This window comes from Neoarius graeffei, chromosome 1, assembly GCF_027579695.1.
Source record: "Neoarius graeffei isolate fNeoGra1 chromosome 1, fNeoGra1.pri, whole genome shotgun sequence".
Taxonomy (NCBI): domain Eukaryota; kingdom Metazoa; phylum Chordata; class Actinopteri; order Siluriformes; family Ariidae; genus Neoarius; species Neoarius graeffei.
The window spans coordinates 40,946,917-40,954,386 of NC_083569.1; positions in this window are offsets into that span (position 1 = coordinate 40,946,917).

The following is a 7,470-nucleotide window of genomic DNA, read 5'->3' on the forward strand; positions in this document are numbered from 1 at the left end:
TCCATCCATTATTTGTAGCCGCTTATCCTGTTCTACAGGATCGCAGGCAAGCTGGAGCCTATCCCAGCTGACTACGGGCGAGAGGCGGGGTACACCCTGGACAAGTCGCCGGGTCATCGCAGGGCTGACACATAGACACAGACAACCATTCACACTTCTGTGAATACTCAGGTTTTTTTTATTTATTTGTGTGCTTTGTATCTGCTGCTGTCTGTACTTTATCATATTTCTGGAGTAAATATCCTCTCTCTGGTAGTTTCTTGTGCACACCAGAAACTCTCTCGTGAACATGAGACACTTTCTACACTTAGCTGAAAATGTGTGTGTTTGGACCAAAAACTGCTCCTTTAAAAAAAGTCAAGTCAAGTCAACTTTATTGTCAAATATGCTATACATGCTCGACATACAGCACAGATGAAATATCAGTCCTCTCTGACCCACGGTGCAAACAGGCAATGCAAAAAATAAAAATAGAATAATTGAAAAAACAAACAATATAAACACTCTAGATAGGAACTAGACATAGACTAAACACTCAGACAAACAATATAAACAGTATAAATAAACAGTATAAACACTAGATAAGAACTAGACATAGACTAAACACTCAGACAATATAAACAGTGTAAACACTAGATGAGAACTAGACAAAGACTAAACACTCAGACAATGCAAACAGTATAAACACTCTAGATATGAACTAGACGTAGACTAAACACTCATATATACATATATATGTATACACACACGCGTGCGCGCACACACACATAAATTGGTTCAAATAAACAAACGGTCAAGGGCACTTGAGGGTTTTCTGACAGGAGAATGGCCGGACAGAGGGATATACAGTGGTGCTTGAAAGTTTGTGAACCCTTTAGAATGTTCTATATTTCTGCATAAATATGACCTAAAACATCATCAGATTTGCACACAAGTCCTAAAAGTAGATAAAGAGAACCCAGTTAAACAAATAAGACAAAAATATTTTACTTGGTCATTTATTTATTGAGGAAAATGATCCAATATTACATATTTGTGAGTGGCAAAAGTATGTGAACCTTTGTTTTCAGTATCTGGTGTGACCCCCTTGTGCAGCAATAACTGCAACTAAACGTTTCTGGTAACTGTTGATCAGTCCTGCACAGCGGCTTGGAGGAATTTTAGCCCATTCCTCCATACAGAACAGCTTCAGCTCTGGGATGTTAGTGGGTTTCTTCGCATGAACTGCTCGCTTCAGGCCCTTCCACAACATTTCGATTGGATTAAGGTCAGGACTTTGACTTGGCCATTCCAAAACATTAACTTCATTCTTCTTTAACCATTCACTGGTAGAACGACTTGTGTGCTTAGGGTCGTTGTCTTGCTGCATGACCCACCTTCTCTTGAGATTCAGTTCATGGACAGATGTCCTGATATTTCCCTTTAGAATTCGCTGGTATAATTCAGAATTCATTGTTCCATCAATGATGGCATGCCGTCCTGGCCCAGATGCAGCAAAACAGGCTCAAACCATGATACTACCACCACCATGTTTCACAGATGGGATAAGGTTCTTATGCTGGAATGGAATGTTTTTCTTTCTCCAAACGTAACGCGTCTCATTTAAACCATAAAGTTCTATTTTGGTCTTATCCGTCCACAAAACATTTTCCAATAGCCTTCTGGCTTGTTCACGTGGTCTTTAGCAAACTGCAGACAAGCAGCAATGTTCTTTTTGGAGAGCAGTAGCTTTCTCCTTGCAACACTGCCATGCACACCATTGTTGTTCAGTGTTCTCCTGATGGTGGACTCATGAACATTAACATTAGCCAATGTGAGCGAGGCCTTCAGTTGCTTAGAAGTTACCCTGGGGTCCTTTGTGGCCTCGCCGACTATTAAATGCCTTGCTCTTGGAGTGATCTTTGTTGGTTGACCACTCCTGGGGAGGGTAACAATGGTCTTGAATTTCCTCCATTTGTACACAATCTGTCTGACTGTGGATTGATGGAATCCAAACTCTTTAGAGATGGTTTTGCAACCTTTTCCAGCCTGATGAGCATCAACAACGCTTTTTCTGAGGTCCTCAGAAATCTCCTTTGTTCGTGCCATGATACAGTTCCACAAACATGTGTTGTGAAGATCAGACTTTGATAGGTCCCTGTTCTTTAAATAAAACAGGGTGCCCACTCACACCTGATTGTCATACCATTGATTGAAAACACCTGACTCTAATTTCACCTTCAAATTAACTGCTAATCCTCGAGGTTCACATACTTTTGCAACTCACAGATATGTAATATTGGATCATTTTCCTCAATAAATAAATGACCAAGTATAATATTTTTGTCTCATTTGTTTAACTGGGTTCTCTTTATCTACTTTTGGAACTTGTGTGAAAATCTGATGATGTTTTAGGTCATATTTATGCAAAAATATAGAAAATTCTAAAGGGTTCACAAACTTTCAAGCACTACTGTATGTGAGAACGTGAAACGTACCAGATGGTATCATAAACCAACTAACAGACAATGTGTGACCCATGTACTTTCTCATGCACACCAGAAACTTTCAAAATTTTTTTTACACATGTCCCTTTAGGGGCTCTGTACAAATGCTTGCTTCCACATTCGCTTTATTGTTTTGGTTTTTCTCTGGAGGTACAAGACTATTATATCTAACCAGTATTTCAATGTTTGACCACCAATTATCATGTAAACTGCATGCTGAAGTAATCTTTCATTAACTTGCAAGAATGCACAAGAGTCAAATAATCAAATGAATGGTTGATTTCTCATACTGTGAAATATTGACAAATATATCAACAAAATGACTTGCCATAGCTGAAAACTGTATTAATAAATAATTCATTTGACTCGATATGTTTACTGTTTTGAATATCAACTAAATATTGAAGTAGAGGATTTGAAGTGGAAAATATGTGTACATTTGAATTACAAATTATATTTTATCCATTTTTTGTTCATCTTTTAATGTAGCAAATATGTATATAGGCTTTTGTGCATTTACATTTAACGGAATTATGAGTCATAATCTCATCATACAATTTAACTATCATATATAATTTCAAGTGCTGTCCCTACCGTCTTCAAGTTTATTCAAGGTGACTAAACTAAATGTCAGATTCAAGTGTTCCTGCTTATAAAGGAAATTGTTCCATTCCCAAACCCACAGTTTATCAGAACTAGGGTCAGTCATTATGAGAGTAACAATGATTTCTATGATTCTGTGGATTCAATACAAATTCTCAGTGGAATGAAGTTTAGTCTGTGCACGCTGCACATGAAGGGAAAAGTCATTTGTCCACACACACACACACACACACACACACACACACACACACACACACACACACACACAAAAAAAAAAAAAAAAAATGCTGGCTAAAACAGAAATGTTTTTCAGTAGTTTGTGCTACAGTAGCTCTTCTGTGGGATTGGACCATATGGGCTAGCCTGCGTGCCCCATGCAAATCAATAAGCCTTCAACACCCATGCCCCTGTTGCCGGATCACCGGTTGTCCTTCCTTGGACCACTTTGGTAGGGACTAACCACTGCATACCGGGAACACCCCACAAGATGTACCATTTTGGAGATGCTTAGACCCAGTCATCTAGCCATCACAATTTGGCCCTTGCCAAAGTCACTCAGATCCTTACACTTGCCCATTTTTCCTGCTTCCAACGCATCAGCTTCGAGAACTGACAGTTCTCTTGCTGTCTAATATATCCCACTGCTTGACAGGTGCCACTGTAACAACATAATGTTATTCACTTCACCTGTCAGTGCTCATAATATTAAGGCAGATTGGTGTATATCTGTACCCAACCTCTTGCCCAGTATAAGCTGGGATTGGCTCCAGCTCACCCTAACCTACAATGATTAAGCAGTATCGAAAATGAATACATTAGCTTTAATTTTCAGAGTGCGAAAATGCAGCTTTGTGCCTTTATGTGGCATTGTTTAAACCTGGTGAAGATTAAGATTAGTTGGTGGTATAAACATCTTCTTTATATCCTACTTGAGCTGAAAATTTCAGATGCATTAAAGGTAGACTGCCTTTCAGATTTTTCAAGTTTAGGTCATAAAAATAATTTTCCCTGACACCCAATTATTTTTGTTTAGTGGACCAAAAGCTACTGAATTCGAATCACAGACTTCCAATGTTATGAGGTGGTTGTTGTTTAAAAAAATAAAAATAAAAAATTAAAAATAAATATATATATATATATATATATATATATATATATATATATATATATATATATATATATAATTAATGAGTTTAGGGGCATGTGGCCCTAAATTCTCCACTATTTTTTCCTGCTTCACAATGACCCAATTCAAGATACTCCATCATGCATCACGTGGTGGGCTTTCCCTGTTCGCGCAAGGCATTGTGGGATACAAATTTGAAACAGGAGAGAAAAATGGAGGATGTGAGTGTGTGAATGAAACATGAAAGACCGACTACAGTAACGGAAAGCGAGAAGAAAAGACGTTATGTTGCGAAGGAAAGGAAACGCAGGACCAAACTAATAAATATAGGTGGTCAGCGAGCACCTCGGTGTGATCAGCTGTTTGTTTAGTGACAGAATGATGTAACTGTCAGTGCACGGTCAAGGTAAACCTGTGCATGCGCACACGGACTTCCTCTGTCTGCTTGACTGCGCAAAACGAGTGATTTCTCGTGAAAGAAATTTGGGAAGGGTTACATAAAGCACGATATACAACCAAAACAAAGCAACACAGAGCGCACCAAAACTCTGAGATGACCATCCATGGTGCCATCTTGTCATCATCCAGACAGAAGCTAAAGCTTAGCAAGCCTGTTGTGAGGACATCAAGGAAGTGGAGCAAGGAGGCTGTGGAGGACCTTCAGGCGTGTCTGGACTCAACAGACTGGGACGTTTTCAGGACTGCCACAAACAGTTTAGATGAGTATGCAGAGGCGGAGACTTCATACAGCAGCTTCTATGAGGACAACTGTATACCAACTCACATCAGGGTGAGCTATAACAACTTACAAGCCCTGGTTCACAGCTAGACTCAGACAGCTGAGATGACAGAAGGAGGAGGTGTTCAAGAGTGGGGACAGGGACAAGTTTAAAGAGTCCAAGTACAGGTTCAGCAAGGCGGTGAGAGATGCTAAATGGCTGTATGTTGAGAAACTACAACACCAGTTCTTGACTAATGACTCTGTATCTGTCTGGCGAGGGCTAAGACAAATCACAAACTACAAACTCAAACCCCCTCACTCTGTCAACAACCTTCGCCTTGCAAACAACCTTCACACCTTCTACTGCCATTTTGAAAAACAATGGGACAGTCCTGATATCTCCCCCCACAATCACCACCCCCACCCCAATAGCCCCGCCTCTCCCCTCTCTTCAGGAGCCCACTCCTCCTCATCTCTGTCCACACCAAAGGCCCTCTCCATCTCCTCCCCCACTGCGCCTCTCACCATTCAGGAGAGGGATGTTAATAGACTGTTCAAGAGACAGAACCCCTGTAAATCAGCTGGACCTGACTCTGTCTCTCCATCCACTCTGAGAAACTGCGCCGACCAGTTGTCTCCAGTGTTCACAGACATTTTCAACACCTCACTGGAGACATGCCATGTGTCAGCCTGTTTCAAGTCCTCCACCATCATACCCATCCCCAAAAAGTAAGGACAACAGAACTAAATGACTACTGATCCATCGCGCTTACCTCTGTGGTGAAGTCTTTTGAGCAACTTGTTCTCTCCCACCTCAAAGTCATTACAGACCCCCTTCTGGACCCCCTGCAGTTCACCTACAGAGCCAACAGGTCTGTGGATGACGCCGTCAACACAGCCCTCCACTTTATCCTCCAGCACCTGGATTCCTGAGGAACCTATGCCAGCATCCTGTGTGTGGACTTCAGCTCTGCATTCAATACCATCATTCCAGCTCTGCTACAGGACAAGCTGTCCCAGCTAAATGTGCCTGACCCAACCTACAGGTGGATCACTGACTTCCTGACTGACAGGAAGCAGCAAGTGAGGTTGGGAAAGCATGTCTCCAACACTCAATCAGCACCGGATCCCCCCCAAGGTTGCGTTCTTTCTCCTCTGCTCTTCTCCTTGTATACAAACAGCTGCACCTCCACCCACCAGTCTGTCAAGCTCCTGAAGTTTGCGGATGACACCACCCTCATTGGACTCATCTCTGGTGAGGACGAGTCCACCTATAGGTGGGAGATTGACCAGCTGGAGACCTGGTGCAGCCAAAACAACCTGGAGCTAAATGCTGCAAAAACAGTGGAAATGATTGTGGACTTCAGGAAGAACCCAGCCCCTACTCTCGCCATCACCCTGTGTGGCTCACCAGTGGACATTGTGGAGTCCTTCCGCTTCCTGGGCACCATAATCACCCAGGACTTGAAGTGGGACCTGAACATCAGCTTCCTCATCTCCAAAGCACAGCAGAGGATGTACTTCCTGCAGCAGTTAAAGAAATTCAACCTGTCAAAGACAATGATGGTGCACTTCTACACAGCCATCATTGAGTCCATCCTCACCTCCTCCATCACCATCTGGTACGCTGCAGCCACTGCCAGGGACAAGGGTAGACTGCAGGGTATCATTCGCTCAGCACAGAAGGTGATCGGCTGCAGTCTGCCTTCACTTGAGGACCTGTTCGCTTCCAGGACACTGAAGTGGGCAGGAAAGATTGTGGCTGATCCTTCCCACCCCGGACATAAACTCTTTGAGATACTCCCCTCCGGCAGGAGGCTGTGGTCCATCAAGACCAAAACCTCACGCCACAGAAACAGTTTCTTTCCTACCACTGCTGGCCTCATAAACATGACTAGTGACACCCCCCCCCCCCCCCCCCCCCACTTACTCTTCTGTCCCCTCCCCGCCAGTACCATACCTCAGACTCCTGGCCCGCTCTGCCCCCCCACCTCAATAAATAAGACCAGTAACCCCATTTACTCTGCCCCCCCAGTTGTATACCTGATTTGCACATTTATTTATATTATCTTATTGTTTACCTGATTTGCACAGTTGTTTATCTTATTTTTATCTTGTTTATTTAGTTTTTATTTCTTAATATCTTAGAATAGACCGTTTTTATGTAGCTCGGTGTCTCCCATAACCTGGTACGGAAAGTATGAACCGGAACAGGATGGTACATTACAATAACGTTACATTTTCTAAATATTCAGGGGTTTCATACTTAACATCTTGTACTCACACCTATCAGTGTCATGTATTCTTTGATTATTCAGTATTATATCTCATCACATTGTATTAACGTTATATTCCTGATATTTTCAATCGAAACTGATCTAAAAGCCCGGAAATCTAAAAGCCCGGAACTCCAATTCCGGAATATACCTTGGTGTGATGTCACAAAGAAATCCCGTGTGGCGGAACGAGCGCCATCCTGTTGGGATGGGTTCTGACTGGATAGTTGTCTCCACTTTTAACCGTCATGATGGAGA